The 18,127-nt window shown below is 50.4% G+C and overlaps 1 protein-coding gene and 3 pseudogenes across 1 annotated transcript in view; 1 reads left to right on the forward strand and 3 right to left on the reverse strand.

Annotated features, from left to right (window-relative positions):
• Positions 1-18,127, reverse strand: part of LOC131588521 (zinc finger protein 850-like) — a 497,145-nt pseudogene that overhangs the window by 456,314 nt on the left and 22,704 nt on the right.
• LOC131588505 (zinc finger protein 208-like) overlaps positions 1-18,127 on the forward strand; it is a 911,601-nt pseudogene that overhangs the window by 425,048 nt on the left and 468,426 nt on the right.
• The window catches only part of LOC131588609 (zinc finger protein 239-like), a 204,302-nt gene that overhangs the window by 169,664 nt on the left and 16,511 nt on the right, over positions 1-18,127 (reverse strand). The gene's annotated exons all lie outside the window — the stretch shown is intronic.
• Positions 1-18,127, reverse strand: part of LOC131588643 (zinc finger protein 850-like) — a 105,956-nt pseudogene that overhangs the window by 80,490 nt on the left and 7,339 nt on the right.

Consider the following 18,127-nt stretch of genomic DNA (forward strand, 5'->3'; position numbering starts at 1 on the left):
CTCAGTCAGGATTACCTGGAATTTCATCATCCTGCTTGGAGATAGCCAATGGCCCCCCTTTTGTTCTAAAACAGTGGTCACCATGTGTGGCACATAGACATCTGTGTGTCTACCCATCGTGAGTTTCCTGGCTTCTTGGATCAGCATCACAGTGGCTGCAACTGCCCGCAGGCATGAAGGCCATCCGGCACTCATGTGGTCAAGTTGTTTGGAAAAGCAGCCTACCAGCCTTTTCCAGCTTCCCAAATGTTGGGTCAGCACTCCCGGTGCTGGGTGTGATCTTTCATGCACAAACAGCTGAAAATCTTTGGATAGATCAGGCAATCCTAACACCGGAGCTGTTGTCAATGCCTCCTTCAGTCTGAGGAAGGCCTCCTTCTGTGGTTTGCCCCAGGTAAGCGGTTGTGTCTTCTGGGCTTCATACAGGGGTTTTGCAATTAGTCCATAGTCCATGATCCACGGTACCACCCTGTCATTCCAAGGAAAACTCGCAGCTCATGCAGGTTCTGGGGTTCTGGAATAGCACAAATAGCTTGAATACGATTAGTACCCAGCTTTTATTGCCCTTGTGAGATTTCACATCCCAGGTAAATCACAGTCTGTCAGGCAATTTGTGCCTTTCCTTTAGACACTTTATATCCTCCCATTCCCAGCTGATTTAATATTTTCAATTTTTTACCTTTATGCAGGTTGTTTTCTCTTTTGTAGCTGTCAGTATTTCATCAACATACTGTAACAGCAGGTATTGTTCTCTTGGTACTTGCCCATTCTCAGTCCAAATCTCCAGCTCCTTCACCAGCTGGCTTCCAAATAGTGTTGGACTGTTCTTGTATCTTTGTGGGAGTCGTGTCCAGGTGAGCTGAGTTTTCCTTCCATTTTCTGGATTTTCCCATTCAGAGGCAGTTTCCTGCTTTCTTTGTCAAGGTGTATGCAGAAAAAGGCATCTTCTAAATCAATTCCAGTAAACCATTTCTATTTCTCTTTTACAGATGTTAACAATGTGCAAGGATTAGCTACCACTGGCTAAATATCTTTAGTTATTCTATTATTGCTCTCAAATCCTGTACTAGTCTGTATTGGTCAACACAGAAATTTGGGCTCGAGTGTTAACTACAGAAGCAATAGGTGCACGTTTAGGACCCACTATTGTTATAATCAGTACATCTCCAGTTTTGTTATTTCTAGTGAACATTTAAAATACAACCAACCTCTGCCTCTCTGCTCACCCATGAGAGGCAGAGTTACCAGTTTCCCTGATTCTAAAGCTGTTTGGGCTCCTCTCCCAGAAGCTGAGAAGGAGACTGCTTTGGCTCCCAGCCCAGAGCCTGTGGAGCTGTGCTGGGTTATACAATGGGGCATTTGATACAGTGAACCTGGGACAGTGCCAATTAGAAACTGCTTTACTCAACTTTTAAGTGATAAGCCATCCATTATGTTTCTGGGGACCCCTTTCTTTATCTCTAGTGACCACCAATATGGGCGGTTGGAGATTTGTTTTCTCTTTTCTTTGTTTTCCTTAAGAGAACCAATGTATCTAACACCCTTTGCTTTCTCTGATTTTTCTTCTGGGATTTTTACAGGTCCGTAATTTCTTCTGTAATTAATTAGCTCTTTTGCAACTTTTCTCCGTGTCCAAATTTTATGGTTCCTAGCAGGAGAACACAATTGTGAACCTGTGGGCTGAGAGGGGGTGGTGAAGGGAGTAAACCCAGGATCAGTGGAACCAGGTTGAGCAGTCGGGTTCCCAAGAAATCTACCTAGTGTATCCACAGGGGTTACAGCTATGTTTTTGGAGGAAAATTGCTGTAGGTTTAAGTGATTCTGGAAGGCCTTGAATGAAAGGGGTCATCATTTCAGTTTTCACAGGTAACAACATTGGTGATTCATAGTCAGCAATTAATTTTCTTTTGTGCATCATTTGCAAGCAGGCAGCTTTGTGAATGTTTTCAGTAGTTGGTTTGGGGTACTCACTATAGCTATAGGGTCCCCCCTTTCCAAGGGGTGAAGCCCCTCTGCCCAATAAGCTGTGTGCTGAGTTAGGGACCATGGGTTACGTCTGTCTCCTGCTGTTAAGAAGACTTCATGTCCCCAGTGCCCACTGGATTCCAGTTCCCTCAATCGAATTTGATCACCTCCAGTGAGAGACACTGGGAATACGTATTCTGTCTCTGACTCGTGAGGGAGACGCCCGTACTCCCCTTTTTTTCCTCTTTTTTTTTCTTTTTTCTTTTTTTTTTTCCTTTTTTCTATTTTTAGTGGTTATGTGTGGATCAAGATTTTTATCATTGATATAATTATATTCTGTTTTAATTAGAGGTTTCAAACTAGGACAGCAGTGTTCCCCACAATTTTATCCAAGTTAGCTCTTTTTGAGGGTAAATTTGATTAATGAGAGGGGTTTCCCTCTCTTGTTTCTTTTAGCAAGTCAGCATTCTTTGAATTTTACTATGGAGGGCCGCTCGCAACAGATTGATCTTAATTCTTTCTTCATCCAATTGTTTTTGCAAAGTTTTAACTAGGTTTTGGAGGGAGTCTATTGTAGTTTTTTCCTCACTTCTTTACTTACAGCGAGTTTCTATAGCTGCTGTAAGACAAGCTCCCAAAACTGAGCAGAGTATAGTTTTATTTTTGCCCAGTTAAAATTTTGTTTCATGTTGTAAAGAACATACTCTGTCAATCACATTTTCCAAATTAAACCAATTATTGAGCACCAACTTTTCCCTCCTGGAGAAGGTCTGGCATTGTGTTTTGCTAACAGAGCATAACATGCATAAAATGCAGCTTTAACTTCTGCACTGCTGTTTTCATTCATTTTTACAAAGGGAAAAACCACTACAGGGAGGTATAAACTTAAATTATACACACACACGCAACTTTTTGCTTCCCTGTTTGGGTGAAAAGACCAAATCTGCTTGGGAGGCACTCCTTCAGTTTAAAATTCTGGTTGTCTCTTTGCTACAACAGTCAAAATTCATACACACAACAAGAACAAAAACAGTCCTGCCCTTTTGCACTAAGAGATCTTTTATGAAATTCTGCAGACAGAGCCCTCAAGTGAGTGTGGGGTGCTTTTCACCTCAGTGTGTGCAGTTTGTGGGAAATTCAAGTCGCCCCCCTTGCTTTCTAGACACCGCTCACTCTTTTGGGAGTGTCGGGCTGGGTGCGGCTGGAGCGAGACGTCCTTCCCCTAATACAGACTGCACAACAAACCTGCAGCCCCTTCTGTCTGTCAGAAATCCTGTCCGTGACTCCAGTTTAAATGTCAGGATTCAAGAACGCGAGTGGGACTCGTGAGAGGTTTGTTTGATCTCAGAGTGCAAAAAGGACACAAAGGGATTTCAGTTTAAATAATAACAACAATAATGTACCTTTATTTTAGTGCCAACAACAAGGGTTATATGGTAGAGAAGAGGGGGAGAGAGACAGAGAGAGATAAAGAAAACAAAGTAAAGAGAGAGAGAAGAGGTTATAGCTACCAACAGATGAGACGGGGTTGCTGGGGTCTTTTTCTGTGGGAGATGTCACCAAAATTAACTTAGTCTTATGTAATTCTTCCCCAAAGTTACCTTGTTTCCAATGTGCTAATAAGCACCCCAAAGGAGAAGTACCCAGTATGGGAGCACTGCAGCCCAGAACCCTGCTCCATGTCACAACTACAATACACCAAATGCCGAACCTGCGACGCTTTCGCAGTCGTCTGACAGACGGCGCCTGGGCAATACCAACAGGAATTCCTTTAGCCCAACCACGCGCAGCTTTCGCTGTGTCTAACTGGCAGGCACCCAAACCAAAGTAAATCACCTTACCTTTCTCTCCCGGGGACGTTGTGAGCAGCGGAGACGGTCGCAGCCGGATGGGCTCCCCGAGAATCCCTCGGTGCCGGCTGGAGCGTGATCGGGTCGTGAGCGAGCTCAGCAGCACTCACAGGGTCCCATCTGGGGTGCCAAAATATTAGAGCTCAGGAACACACATAATCACAGAATGATTATATGAAGGTGCTTTATTGAAGAGCTCTGGGTGTCAGGGGTACACATACCCAAATCTGACCTGACTTGGTTTTGAGTTGAACATGTTTTTACACTCCATCCTTATATAACTTACATATTAATTATAAAACTTATATTGTTCTATTGTACGCATTGTTTTTATCCAAGCATGGATTTCTCGTGATCTCCCCCAGCTTCCTAACATTGTTCTTCATGTTCGTTAAACAATAATTATATCTAATCATATTTAACAATTGTATCATTTATCATCTACTGATTACACAGGTGCAGATTGAACTGATCTTTAGCGAGCACAAGGTCTAACATTTCCCAGGGCCTACTTTTCCCAGGGCTTGGCAAACTTAACTTTCTTGCTAAGTCTCCAAATTTTCTAAGATTTTAGAACCTTTTACTATCACCCCCATCGTGTCCATCTCGCTGGTGCCCTCGAGCTCCCAGCCCGGCCCCGGCCGCCTGCTCTGCTCCCTGATGGATTTCTCCCCTGCCCACATCCAGCTGAGCTGCTCCCAGGGCCAGCAGCAGCTCTCGGGCCACGTGCTGGCCACTGCCGTGCTCCCCAGCGGGGACTGGAGCCAGCAGCTCCTGGTGCTGCTGGAAACCGCCCCCGGCAATGCGGGCTCAGCTCCAGCTGCCAGGTGGAGCACGTCAGCCTGGAGCACCCCCTGAGCCGGCACTGGGGCACGGCCCGGCCCCCACAGCGCCGGGGGCAGCGGGGGAGGCACTGGGGGGGCCCAGAGGGGGATTGGGGTGTGCTGGGAGGAACTGGGAGGGAGTTTGAGATAGACTGGTTTAAACTGGGGAAGGGATTGAGGTGCTTAGGATGGCTGGGAAGGGAATTAAAGGATGTTGGGGAGGGTAGGATGGGGTTCTGGGGGTCCTGATGGACACTGGGAGGGAGTTTGGGGGTGCTGGGTGTCACTGGGAGGGATTTGAGTGAGCCTGGAGGAGCTGGAAGGAGATTGGAAAGCAGGGATTGGGATGAGGTTGGTTGTGCTGGGAAGAGACTGGGAGGGGACTTCATGAGTCCTGGTGGGGCTGGGAAGGGACTGGGAGAGAGTTTGGGGGTCCAGGGGCAGTGGGGAGAAATTGGGAGGGGGCTGTGGGATCCTGAGAGGAACAGGAGGGGCTCTGGTGGGTCCTGGGGAGGCTGGGAAGAGACTGGGAGTGATTTACCAAAATAGCAATATTGATCCAGTATCAACATCAATCTGTTAATGGACAAAAAACCTCTCCAACAGTTTAAAGTTACAAAGTGGATGTTTAATCACAGCACTGGGCGAGCGAGGAAGTCACCCCTTAATACACACTGCAAGTTGACAAAAGATTCCAGTGTCTATTTATTTACAAAAGTCTTAAATATCCAAAATACTAATACATATGTATAATGTTAACACCTCCCATGCTCTGCTTTGGATTAAAATGCACGGTAATGAGTTTAAAATGTCATTACACCTGCGTGGTTGGCTCCCTAATTTGAGGAGGGGGTCATTTTGGCGAGGAGTCATCAAGAGATGAAGAAAAACTGCTCTTCCTCACTCTCACTTTTCTACCTTTACAATGGTTGACATTACAAATGACATTTGGTACAACTCCAGTTTCCTCCCTTGTGACTTTTAAATGGGTTTCCAGATGTAAGGTCTGTGATCTTCCTGAACCCGTTGATCAGTTTCTCTTTTCTCATTATAAGCACAGCTGAACAAACATACAATGAAAAGTAATTTTTTACCTATGACCGAGATTCATTATCTCAAATCCTGCTTCTCAATTATTAACTCTAACTACTTCCAGCAAGGCCTATCTCTAGCTAAGATCTCCAATTTTTCTAAAATTCTTAATTGCGTAAAATTAGTGACTCCCAAGGAGGTTTCAGAGGGTCCTGGGTGGGCTGGGGGAGACTGGGAGGGTCCTTGGAGGAGCTTGGGGGTTCTGTGAGAGGTTTTGGAGGTCCTGACCTTTGCAGATTCCCCAGGGATGCCATGAAACGCCACCCACAGCAAGATACCGAGGGGATCGGGGGCTCCATGTTGGGCTTCGTCTTCCTGGCACTGGGGCTCGGCTTCTGCCTGTGCAGGAAGGTGAGGGGGAAACCCGGGGGTCGTTTCCTCCCCCCCCACAGAGCGTGTGTGCTCCCCTTGGGCCCCCCAAGCCTGGTGTCACCCCCTTTTCTCTGCCCACACAGCTCCTGAGTCAAAAGGTTCTCGAGGATTGAAAGTCAACAATTCCCACTGCCATTTTGTATCCTGTTGGATTTTCACTCCCCTGCTTTTATCCAGGTGCCCACAGGGAGCCAGGAAGATGTGGAGCCTCCCAGCCAGGTGTCTTCCCAACACGGATCACCAGGACCACGGATCACCAGGGCTCTGCCCAACGGGGGTCACTGGGGATCATCCAACGCCGATCCTCCCATGGGGGATGGAGCTGGAGCAGCGCACGAAGCTCTTCCCGCACTCAGGGCACTCGCAGGGCTTCCCTTACTGGTGCCTCCGTTGGTGTTGGGTCAAGTGAGAGCTCTGTGAGAACCTCTTCCCACACTGGGGACACTCGTAGGGCCTCTCCCCACTGTGGATGCGCCGGTGGGCAGTGAGGGTGGAGTTGTGCTTGAAGCCCTTCCCGCAGTCGGGGCAGTGGAAGGGCCTCTCGTCTGTGTGAATCCGCTCATGTAGGAGGACATGGGAGCTGGTCTGAAACCTCTTCCCACACTGGGGACACTCGTAGGGCCTCTCCCCAGTGTGGATGCGCTGGTGTGTTCTCAGGTCAGAGCTCCACCCAAAGCTCTTCCCACATTCCAAGCAGGTGTAGGGCCGTTCCCCTGTGTGGATCACGTGGTGTCTCATCAGGTAAGAGATATCTCTGAAGCTCTTCCCACATTTCCCACACTCATAGGGCTTTTCCCCAGTGTGGATCCTCTGGTGCCGGAGCAGGTTAGATCTCTTTCTGAAGCCCTTCCCACATTCCAAGCACTTGTGGGGCTTCTCCCCCTGCTCTGAGCTCTGGCTGGATCTCTGGCCGTGTTCCTGGCACTTGGGGGATCTTTCCTCCTCGCAGCTCCCTGGGCTGGGTTTGCAGCCCCTCCTCATGGGGGATCTCTGGGGCTTTTTCTCCTCTTCCATCTGGACACGGTTTGGAAAGGAAAATTCCCGGTTAGGAGGAAAAAAACAAGAGGCGAGCGCCTTGGACTGGGATTTCCTCCTTGTCCAAGTTCTTCTCAGGAAGTCATTGGGGATTTTGTGTCTGTAAGAATCTCCAAAACACCAAGTTTCAGCCCAAATATCCTCCACATAACAAAACACTGATCAAAAACTACCCAAACACCAAATTCAGGCAAAACCTCCTCCAGAACAGAAAGATTCAGCCCCTGCAAAAAGACAAAGCACCAACATTTAGCCAAATAAAACTCAGAAACACCAAGATTCAGCACAGTGAAAATCATGGATCCTCCTCTGCAGTCTCCTGCTGACTGTGGGCAGGGCAACACTCCTGGGACTGCACACACAGGGAGGGAGGAACCTTGTGCTTCTTCCACGTCCTGCTCTGAACCTTGTGTTTCTTCCACGTCCTGCTCTTCCTCCTCATGTGTCCCAACTCATCCTCACACTCCTCCTCCTTCTTCTGCACAACCCCAGGTACATATTTTGACCATTTTGTTCTTACTCTGCTTCTCCTCCCCTTCTCCTCCTGCCCCCAGGCCCAGCACCCACTGCCGCCTCCCTCTTCCCCCCCAGTCCCACAGCATCCCACCGCAGGGGCACGGATGGAGCTGGGCCAGCTCGGCCTGGGGCAGCGCTGGGCTCTCGGCCGCTTCCGCCCGCACTCGCTCCCCACTGCAGCCGCTCCCGCCACCACAGCGCGGGGGGGCCCGGCCTTGGCGCTCCCCCCTCCCACCTCCCCAAATTCCCCTCAAGGGGGGCGCCAAGGCCCGGGGGGCACAGGTGGGCTCCAGGTAGGACCATTGAGGGAAGAAAATGGAATGTTAGAAGGGCATCCTGGACAAAGGGATGATGACCCCAAAATATTTCTCAAGGGTCCCCTGGGAGCATGTGGAGGTCGTTTGCACATTCTCCCAGAGGGAATTAAGGACATGGACACCCAGGGGGGCAATAAGGGAAGTCCAGAAAGGATTTAGACAACAGGGGATGGATGGGGTTGGTGTGCTGGGAAGGGATTGGCTGAAGGGGAGTGTGCAGGAATGTGCTTAAGGCAAGAAAGAGCAGGAGGAATCTATGGGGTAAGAAAAAGGATGATGGAAAGGAAAAGGAAGAGAAAAATACTGAGGATTGGGATGTGTTTCAGAAGGGTCTTATCCTCAGAATTTGCCAGCGGACTCAGATCCTTTGTATCCCAGTTTTCCAGGACAGGAAAAGAAGGAGGTCAGGATTTCAGGGGGTTTCTCTGAGCTGGGAGCGGCAGGAGCGGGCGCAGAGCTGCGGCACCGGGAGCACGGGCTGGGGGCCTGTGGGGAGCTGTGGGGCCGGGCCGGGGCTGTGGGGCAGCCGGGGCTCAGCGCCGGGCGCTGCCTGACCCCAGCACCCCCCGGGCAGGGCCGGCAGTGGCCCCCGGCCCCCAGGAGGCTGCGGGACGCCCCGGCCGCTGCCCGGCCCCGTGGAGCTGCCGGCCCTGCCCGCCGGGGGGGCCGCCTTTGGACACTGCGGCAGGACAGGGACCGGCTCTGGGATACGGGCTGGGGAGGGGAGCCTCAGCACAGCCAGCACCGGGAAGGAACAGCTCAGAAATGGGGATTAGACCTGCAAGGATCCAGATCATCTTTTAAGCATTTTGTGCTGGGTCTCTGGAGAAAGGAAGGATTTTGCAGAAAGCTCAGCAGCTGCCACAGGATGAGCACCCACAGGCACTGAGGGGGGCTGCAGCAGGGCCACAAGAAGCCCCTGCAGCACTTGCTCCCAAAGGCTCAGCAGCTGAATGCAGCAAGGGATGAGCAAAAGGCCAAGCTGAAGGCAAAGGCCATGGCACAGTTCCTACAGCCCCTGAGGGATCAAGCCCAGGGCCCAAGGGGGCCCCAGCACCCAGGGGACACCCTCGGCCACAAGCACCTGGCACAGGCATTGCCCTCCTGGCCAGGGGACAGCCCACCCAAACAGCCCCTGGCAAGGAATCAGCCTTCCAGCTGCAGGGCACAAGGACACTGCAAGCACAGACAGGAGCACCCTCAGCACGAGCAAGTCCAGACCTTGATGGACACGGATTCTTAGCGGTCTCACAGCTCCCATTCCACCAGGGAACTACCACACTGCAGCTTTTGGGAACATTCAGGGTGGCTCTGGATCCAGAGGAGACCTTTCCTGATGGACACAGGGGCCTCTCCATCCACTCAGAATCTTACACCTAAAGGTGCTAGGGAATATTATAATTATTAAAACACTAAGTGGGAAAGATGAGCAGGTGTGTTTTATTCAGCCACTATTAGCAGATGTGGGGGATGGGTTTGAAATGCAGGAATTTTTATTTGCTCACAATTGTGATTGTAATTTACTGGGAAGGGATTTTATGGCTAAATTGGGAATGCAAATTAATGTTGCAAAAGGTGGTACAGAGGGTGGTTCTGTTGTACCTCTGTGTCAGATGTCTGGCAGAGCCACGGCTGAAGTGAACCCACAAGTGTGGGCAGCCCCAGGGAAATTGGCAAAATTAGATATGGAGCCTCTCCAAATTTCCCTGAAGCAACCAGGACAAGAGGTGTTGAAAAGCAATCCCCTGTTCCAAGGGAGGGAAGGAAGGGCTCACAGCCTGTCTGGGAGTCCTGCTCAAGGCACGGCTTGGGGAGCCAGGGATGGCTCCCTAGAATGCTCCTATCCTGCCAAACAAGAAATCCAATGGAATCCACACAATGCTGCAGGACCCAAGAAGAAGAAATGAGATGATGAAACCGAGGCACCCCACACTCTCAGATCCTTACACCATCCTCAACCAGGTGCCCTCCTCACACTGCTGCCATTCACAACTTGATGCAAAAGATGCTTTCTGGGGATCTGCCCACTTCCAGAGGATGCAAACACAATTCTGCCATGGGCTGGCAACAAGAGGTAGAAGGGAAAATGCTCAAGACATGGACGGTCCTTCTGCAGGGATGCACGGAAGCACCGGCCTTATTGGGGCAAGCCTTGCAGGAAATATCAAAGGAATTGATCTCACCCCCAGGGACTGGCTTAATGCAGGATGTGGATGACTTGATCCAGTCAGGAGGACAAGGAGAAGAGGCAGAGGAAGCCTCTGTGAAATGGCTTCATTTTCAGGCAAAAAAACAGCTTTGAGTGTCTGAAAAAAAAAGGAAGAGCAAATGGTAGAGAAAATGATTAAATATTTGAGACCTGTTTTGACTGAAGGCTTGTGGTGTATTGATTCAGAGAGGGTTCGGGGAATCTCAGAAATAATGTTTCCCAGGACTAAAATGGAGCTGCAGCAATTCTTAGGATTAATAGGGAATTGTAGGAGCTGGATCGAGGATTCTCTTTTCCACCCAGAATATTGCGTGAATTTTTTAGCCCCAGATAGCCTCAATGTTATGAGGTGGAAATAAGAAAGAGAACAAAACTGAACAAAATGAAAAAAATAAAATGAGTGATGCCCCAGCCATGGCTCTTGCAGACTCAGAAATCTGAACTGGAAGGGAATATTAAACAGGCCACCCCTGAGCCTGCACTGAAGGCAACGCAGCAGCAGCCAGGGCTCCCCAGCGGGGGAAGCCCCTGGGCCTGCCCACAGATCCTCTGCTCAAATCCTCGGCCTGGGCACCCTCCTTTGCCATCTCCAGCCACTGCGGGACAATCCTTGCTCTCACTCTTGCAGCTTCAGCCCTTTCTGTGCCTGCCCTCGCCACAGCTGCTGGGGAAGGCACCGGGACAATTCCACTCTGCCTCTCAATTACACTCACACTCTGCCCTGCCTGGGATTAGCTGCTGCCAAAATAGACCAACTTTAAAATGGCTTCAAATCTTATTTCTCTAAATGGACTTGGTTTGCATTTGCCTTGGGGAAAGGAATTTTAAAGGTGTCTTTTTTTAAGGGATGTTCCACCACTCAGTAGAGATGAAATTTACAACAGACTGGGAATAGCCCAAAAGATTCTCCCCCAGATAACGACCATCAACAAAACATCAACACCCAGCAGCAAACATCAACCAACATCCACCCCAGACACTGCCCCAGGCACAGCTGGAGACACCGGGTCTGGAAAAGGCTGAGCAGGAAATCCAGGAGTGCCCACCTAATTCACATCACAGGCACAGAAATCCGGCTGCAAAAGGAAACCAAATCCTAACAACTCCACACCTTCAAACCAATTTACATTAAACCAATGGATTTCTATTGGGTCAGACTGTATAAATTTAGAAAAATCTAGTCAAACTCATGTGTCATGGAATGATTCTCTCTGCACACCCAGCCTAAGTGTGCAAGAAATTATTCCTGTTGCACATCCTGGCCAGAATCAAGTAACACCTTATTTCTCTAAAGACATTGTGCAAAGTATTTGCTTTTCACAGTTTCAGTGAAGATTACACCGTTAGAATAAATTTTCATAATAATTTTAGTACTATATTGTCGGTTCTGTTTGGGCCAGTGGTGTGAGAATCACGTTTTAGTCGTAGGAGAAGGTAAAGAAAACACTTGATTGCTTTCTCATTTTTGTTTTATATTTGTACGTGACTCTTAGTGATGACAAAATGATGGTATGAGTTTTTCAATGTTCACGTTTAAGCTGCACTTTGAAAACTAGAAGAGCTTTAAAGTTGGCGGTTTAACACATAAATAGTTAAGAAAATATTGTTTTTAAAAAAAAATAGCAGATTCTGTGGGGTGGCCACATGTGAGTCATGGGATGTCTGCCCTGGAAGAGAAGCTTTGTTCCAGGCAGTCAGGAGAGGAGCTTTAGAAATGCAAATTAACACTGATGGGACAAAGCCTGCACAGCGGCCCAGGGGCTTCCTGCCTGCAGGAGGAATTGGGCTGATTCTCTCTGCCCCTCAGCCCAAGCTCTGCCTGCTTGCACAGATGGAATTTGCACAGATAAAGGCACAGCCCATTGTGAGGATATCTGACTCTGCAGCACAAATTGGTTAAGCTGCAAAGGAAAACAGAAAATGGAGAATGTTGTGAAAACTTCACTAAAACAAGTTGGGGGGAATCATCCCTGTCCCCACTCCAACATGTGCTGTCTCTGTCTATGTTATATAGGGTGTATCATAAATAAACCCATTGGGCTTTATTTCCCACCACAAGTTCAGAGAAATCAGTTGGGAATTCCAAGAATGTGATGATTTAATGAGAGAAAAGCTGACAATTGATGCAGCCCTGGCTGGAGTGAAACAGAAATTAAAAATTAGGAAATAAACACAAAGAAATGCTTGACTAAAAGGGGAGTTGGACAAAAACCATACCCTGACACACTGATCCACAAGAACAAGAAAAGAGTCAGACTGCAAGATAAGATAAGGAGCCAAAATACACAAACAAGTTGCAAAGACAAAGGCACCACAAGATAAAGGAGATTCTTCAGACCCTAAGCCAGAAAGAACAGATTTAAAGTTCCAAAAGGCGGCCAGAGGAATGAAAGAGGCATGGAGTTAATTGTAAGATGAAGTGAGGACAAGCAGAGTTAAAAAATGAATGTGTTTTAGGCATATCTTGTAAACCTAGTCTGAAAAAGATAAAAAGAGAAAACCAAATCAATAAGGTGTGCATGCTTTTCGGAGGAGATATCCCCCATGCATCTCAGTGCTGAATAAATTCATACCTACTCTTATAACTACTCTGCGAGTTATAGAGCTCTTTTTATTTCGCATATCAGGAGGGAGCACCCAAAACTGGGGAAAAGACGAACGATCACCAGAACAAATCCTGCAACACCATGGACCAGACCCTGGGAACCCTGATGAATTCATATCAGGTACCAAAGAATCAGTTTCTCATTTCAATAGCATAATTAGATAACAGGATGTCATTGAAATAATAACCAACCAGACAGCTCCAGCTCCTGACCTTCCCCCAACCAATCCACTCAGATGAGGAACACAACATTTCACCATGAGATGGGATCACATTATCTTTTAGCAGAAAATCGAGGCAGAGTTTGTGGAAAACTTAAGTAACTCAAACTACTCTTGGCAGATAGATGGCAATGGAAAAGTAGTAAAACAGATAAAAAAAGGAAACAGCAAAGCAGCTCATGTACTTGTCCAAACGTGGAAAGGATGGGAATGGGACACGGTTTTGTGCTTCCCTGGCAGACCATGGGTTAAACAAATGCTGTTTCTCCTCTCATGTGCTACAGCAACTCTCATCTTTTTACCATGCACCACACCTTGCTGAGTGCAGCTCATTCAGCAGCTGAGCAAGGGGATGCAGGTGGCAGCCAGGCCTCCTGAGCCACAAACGGCTACAAAAGGACAGAGAATGAGGGCACTGAGAGCAATCCCAAAACCAAAGAACACCCAGGAAGAAAAAACACAGGCAATGAGTGAATCTGCTTGGAGATAGTTCCAGGGACTTGCACATAAGGAAACACTGGGAGAAACCACCAGTTTCAAAAAATATTACTAATTGACTAGGAATGCTGCTCAGACCAAGTCCTGCTACATTCCTGAACTTCCAGAAGAACAAACACTTCACAGAGCCAGGAATATCGGGTGTTATACAAAAAGGACATGCAGCAGGCGGATCGGGAAGGCTGAACCTTCCAAGCACCTCCGCCAGTGTTGGGCAAAGGGACAGGGACATGCGGCCGGGAAAATCAGGACAAAAACGAGGCCGCGTCCTCCAACAACTGGAGAGAGCGCACGGCAAATGGCCCATGGCCTCTCCCTTTGGGCAGCAATAAAGTCACTTGCACACCACTCCTCTGGCTCCTTGGGCCACACAAACCTCTGGCGCCGGGAATTTTCCCGCCCAGCCCCGGGCACAGCGCAGCCACCTCCGGCCTCCCGACACGAAGCGGGACGAGCCAGCGCTGCTCCGCCACCGCCTCCTGCCGAGGCCCCAGCGGCAAGGAGACCGCGGGCAGCCGCTCCCGCAGCGCCCTCAGCCCAGGGCCAACACGGGCCGGCCACGGCACAAGCCACCCGCCACAGCCCCCTGCCGCCCCCTCCTGGGCCCGCAGCGAGCCCCGAGCCCCCGCAGAACCGAGCGCGGCTCCCACCTGCGATGGCTGGGGCCGCCTCCGAGCTCCGCCGCCGCCTCACCGGGCTCCGGCCGCTGCTGCCGCCGCTGCCGGGCCCGCACAGACGCTCCGGCACTGGCGGCTCTCCTGCCCCACGGCCGCCCTGGGGGCGCCAGCGGGGCCGGGCTTGTCCCCGCTCTGCCCAATCAGCGCGCGCCAGAGCCACGAGTGACGGCAGAAGCAGCCAATCGCAGCCAGCGGCGGGCTCTGCACACGGCACAGCCCCGCCCCGCGCTCTCAGGGCCCGCCCCGGGCTGCGTGAGGGGAAAGGCGGGGATGAGGAACAGCCCTGGAACGGGCCCGGCCCGAGCCGCCATTGAGCTCCCAACACAAACAAAGTTCTCCGCAGCTCCCGGCCCGCCTTGCCCAGCCCTGGCTGCTGGGTGGCTCCGGCTCAGCGGGAAGCCCTGGAGCCTCACTTCTCCCACGTCTAATTAGGAGCATCAGTGCATCGCTTTGATTTTTCCCAAAAAAGGGAAACCCCCCCCCCCCCAAAAACCCCTTTGGCTGAGTGGAGGAGAGGAGAGGAGAAATTTCTTGCACAAAACTCCCAAAAATACCAAAACCAAAGCGAAGTGAGCCGGGACCCCCCAGCAGCGCCTCTCTGCCGTCCCAGCTGAAGCCCTCGCTGGCTGCTCCAGGCTGGATCCAGCACTGGGAGCACTGGGAAGGGGCCCCGGCTCGGGGCGCAGCCCCCGGGGCAGCCCCACGGCCCCCACGGCAGCTCCAAGGCTCCGCCAGCCGGGATGGAACGTGGGACGGGGAGCAGGGGAAGGGACGGGGGTACCGGTGCCGAGGGAACACGAGGGACACCAGGGGCAGTTCACAAGCATTTAATGCAAAAGATAAAATCATAAGGGAGACAAAAGCAACAGCAGCTGTGGCACCATAGCACAGGGCCACACAAGGACATGTCCCACTGCAGTGGGGTGATGCTGGCCCGAGTCCAGGCACCCACCACAGCTGCTCTCTCACTGCCCTCCACAGCCACACAGGGAGAGAAAATTTAACCAAGGGTTCATGAGTTAAGGACCCGGGAGCGTTTCCTCATCAAACACAGGCACGGGCAAAACAGGAGATATAAATTGCATTTATTGCCAATAAGCTCAGAGCAGGAGAATAAGAAGACCCTTAAAAGCACCTTCCTTCCACCCCTCCCTCCTTCCAACTCTGCATCCTAACCTGGCAGTGCAGGGATACAGGGAATGGAACCATGGTCAGTTCATCTCCCTGGCTTTTCCTGCTGACCAGGCACAGGAGTTGTTCCCCTGCTGCACTCTGGGGTCTCTCCCACCAGAGAGGTCTCCAGGAACTTCTCCCACCTGAGTCCATTCCATGGGGAGCAGCCCCCTCACAGTGCTGCAGCGTGGGTCACTCTGCCACAGGGTCAGACCTTCCAGGACAGGCGGCTCCAGCAGGGTCCCCTCTGTCCACAGGTGTCCCCCAGGGTCACAGCCTCATCTCAGGCATTCCCCTGCTCAGGCATGGGCTTCTCCAGGGGCTGCAGGTGTATCTCTGCATCCTGGTGAATCTTCAGGGGCTATCAATCTGCAATTCCCATTGTTGGTCTGTGTTCTGATGGATGTTCCTGCCCCTGTGTTCATCCAGGTGCCCACAGGGAACCAGGATGATCTGTTTGGTCAAGGTTTGTTGTAGTTGATAGCTTGAAATGTATCTTTTCCCATCTTTTAGTTGTGATTTCCCCCCCCCCCCCCCTCCCCAGCTTCTCTTTCTCCTAATTGTTTACCTGGCGTCAAGTTACCATGGTTACTGAAGTTTCTCTCCTCAGCCCCACGGTGAGAGGCTGGATAGAGTAAAGAGAGGACCCTGCTGGCATTTCCAGCTGCTTGAAGTTTCTTTAGCCCAGGAAAGCACGGGGTTGGGAGAAGAGAGGCCCTTCTTTCCAACACGGAAGTTCCTAACTTTGTTTTTCCTGTCCCAGAATGCCTCTGACCTATGGAAGCTGAGAGGGCATGCTTACCTTCCCTTCCCTTTCTTTCCCCCCTGTGTTGCCAGGAAACCAAGCCCCCCCCTCTCTCCCCCTCTGCCCCTCTGTGGAGAATACTCCTACACCCTTGTGGGCATTTGAAGAAGCTAGTGTCTGTTATTTCTTATCTTGGTGCGTGTAAACCTTGACTTGTAGAAAGTTTGTAAGATGTACTAACTGAGAAAAATAATTGGTTCTTTCTCTGATGTTCCCTCCCTCTGAGAAACCCTGTTAAAAGAGACCCCCCAGACCCCAAATCCTTTGTCTCTCGTCCTTTGGATTCCCCTTCACAGAAATAAACTGTGGAATGCAAAACAGAGAGAGAGTCTCCCCCTGATTTCTTTACTCACTCTATAGACTTGGATTCTTGAAGAAAATCAGTGAACCCCACAAACATATGCTGGCTCGAAACTCGAGTGAAGAGAAACCTCATCACTGAACTAGCTGGGCCACACTCAAGAAGATCGAGTCACTCTCTGTCTTTTTTGGATCTGATTTGCTGTTCTCAGCTTTGCCTTGAACCTTTTGCCTGGAACCTGTCTGCACTGCACTCCTGGGCTGTCACAGCAAAGATGCTGCTGGCAGAATTCTAAACTGTCCTTTCTTGTGTGATATATTCCAGCTATTGATTTTTTCCCTTTTTTCCCTGTGTCTCCTTTTGGTTATTTTCGTTTTCTTGTTGTTTCTCAGTGTCTGCAGGGCCTGGATTTCCTCCATTCCATCCGGGTGATCCACAGAGAACTGAAGAGCTCCAGCATCCTTCTGGGAATGGACGGCTCTGTCAAGCTGGGTGGGTGTTCCTGGCCAGGCACGGCGCTCCCGGGGTGCGGCTGTGGGGCTGCTTCCCAGTGAGGGCCAGAGCCCCACAAGTGCTGCTGGTGGCACTGCCCGGCCCCTGCTGCCAGCTGAGAGCGGCTGCCCCGTGCAGAGAGCTCAGGAGAGGAGCAGGGTGTCAGGAGTGCCTTTGCTCTGGGTATGGCCCTCCCAGAGGGGCAGGAGTTGCAATCTAAAGCTTCAAAGGAAATCAGTAAAAGCCAAGCATGAAAGCTGAGGGCTTCTTTAAGGGTCCAGTTCCATCTTTCCTTGCCTCCAGCCCTGAGGACTTTTCTAGCTGGATTCAGCACTGCATTCTCAGACTGAGAGTGGGGAATCTTTGTGCTTGGTTTCCTCATTGCAGCTGCCTTTGACAGTGCTTGTTTCTGTCCTCAGCTGATTTTGGCCTCTGCGCTCAGCTCAGCCCTGAGCAGGACCAGTGCAGCTCCATGGTGGGCACTGCTCACTGGATGGCCCCAGAAGTTGTGACCAGTTCTCCTTACGGCCCCAAGGTGGACATCTGGTCCTTTGGCATTGTGACCATCGAGATGGTGGAAGGAGAACCTCCTTACTTCCAACAAACGGGGGCCATGGTAAGAGGCAAATTCTCCAGGCTTTGCAGAGGCCTGTGAGCACAGGGTGACCCTGCACTGGGAGGAGCAGCTGGAGGTTTCTGCACATCGCGAAGGGAATTCCCACAGCACCTGAGCCTGAACACAGACAAATATTCTGCAGTCTCCAGCAACAATTTGCTTTGGGATTTAAGTTGTTGCAGCTCTTGTGAGGATGACCCAAATACATGAAGCAAGTGCATCAGCTCTAATGTTGTCTTGCAGAAAACCCCAAACCAACCCCAACACCCACACCCAAACCCAACAAGTTTTCTGAAGGAGTTTCTAAAAGAGGTTTTGTGAGGTGATCTCCCCCCTGGCTCTTCTCACTGGGAAACTTGTCTACAACATGAAGATGATTGTTTAACATCCCCACAGTCTAACATATTTCTTTCCTAGTCCAAGCTACTTTCTCTGTGTCACCAAGCCTGAGCTTTCAGCCACACAAACCTGCTGTTCCTTGCCTGGCAGTTTCTGGGATGGGGCATCAGGAATGCTTTTACTTGAGTGTCAGTGGCACTGCAGAGATGCATTTGATGTA

The sequence above is a fragment of the Poecile atricapillus genome, chromosome 26, assembly GCF_030490865.1.
Source record: "Poecile atricapillus isolate bPoeAtr1 chromosome 26, bPoeAtr1.hap1, whole genome shotgun sequence".
Lineage (NCBI taxonomy): Eukaryota > Metazoa > Chordata > Aves > Passeriformes > Paridae > Poecile > Poecile atricapillus.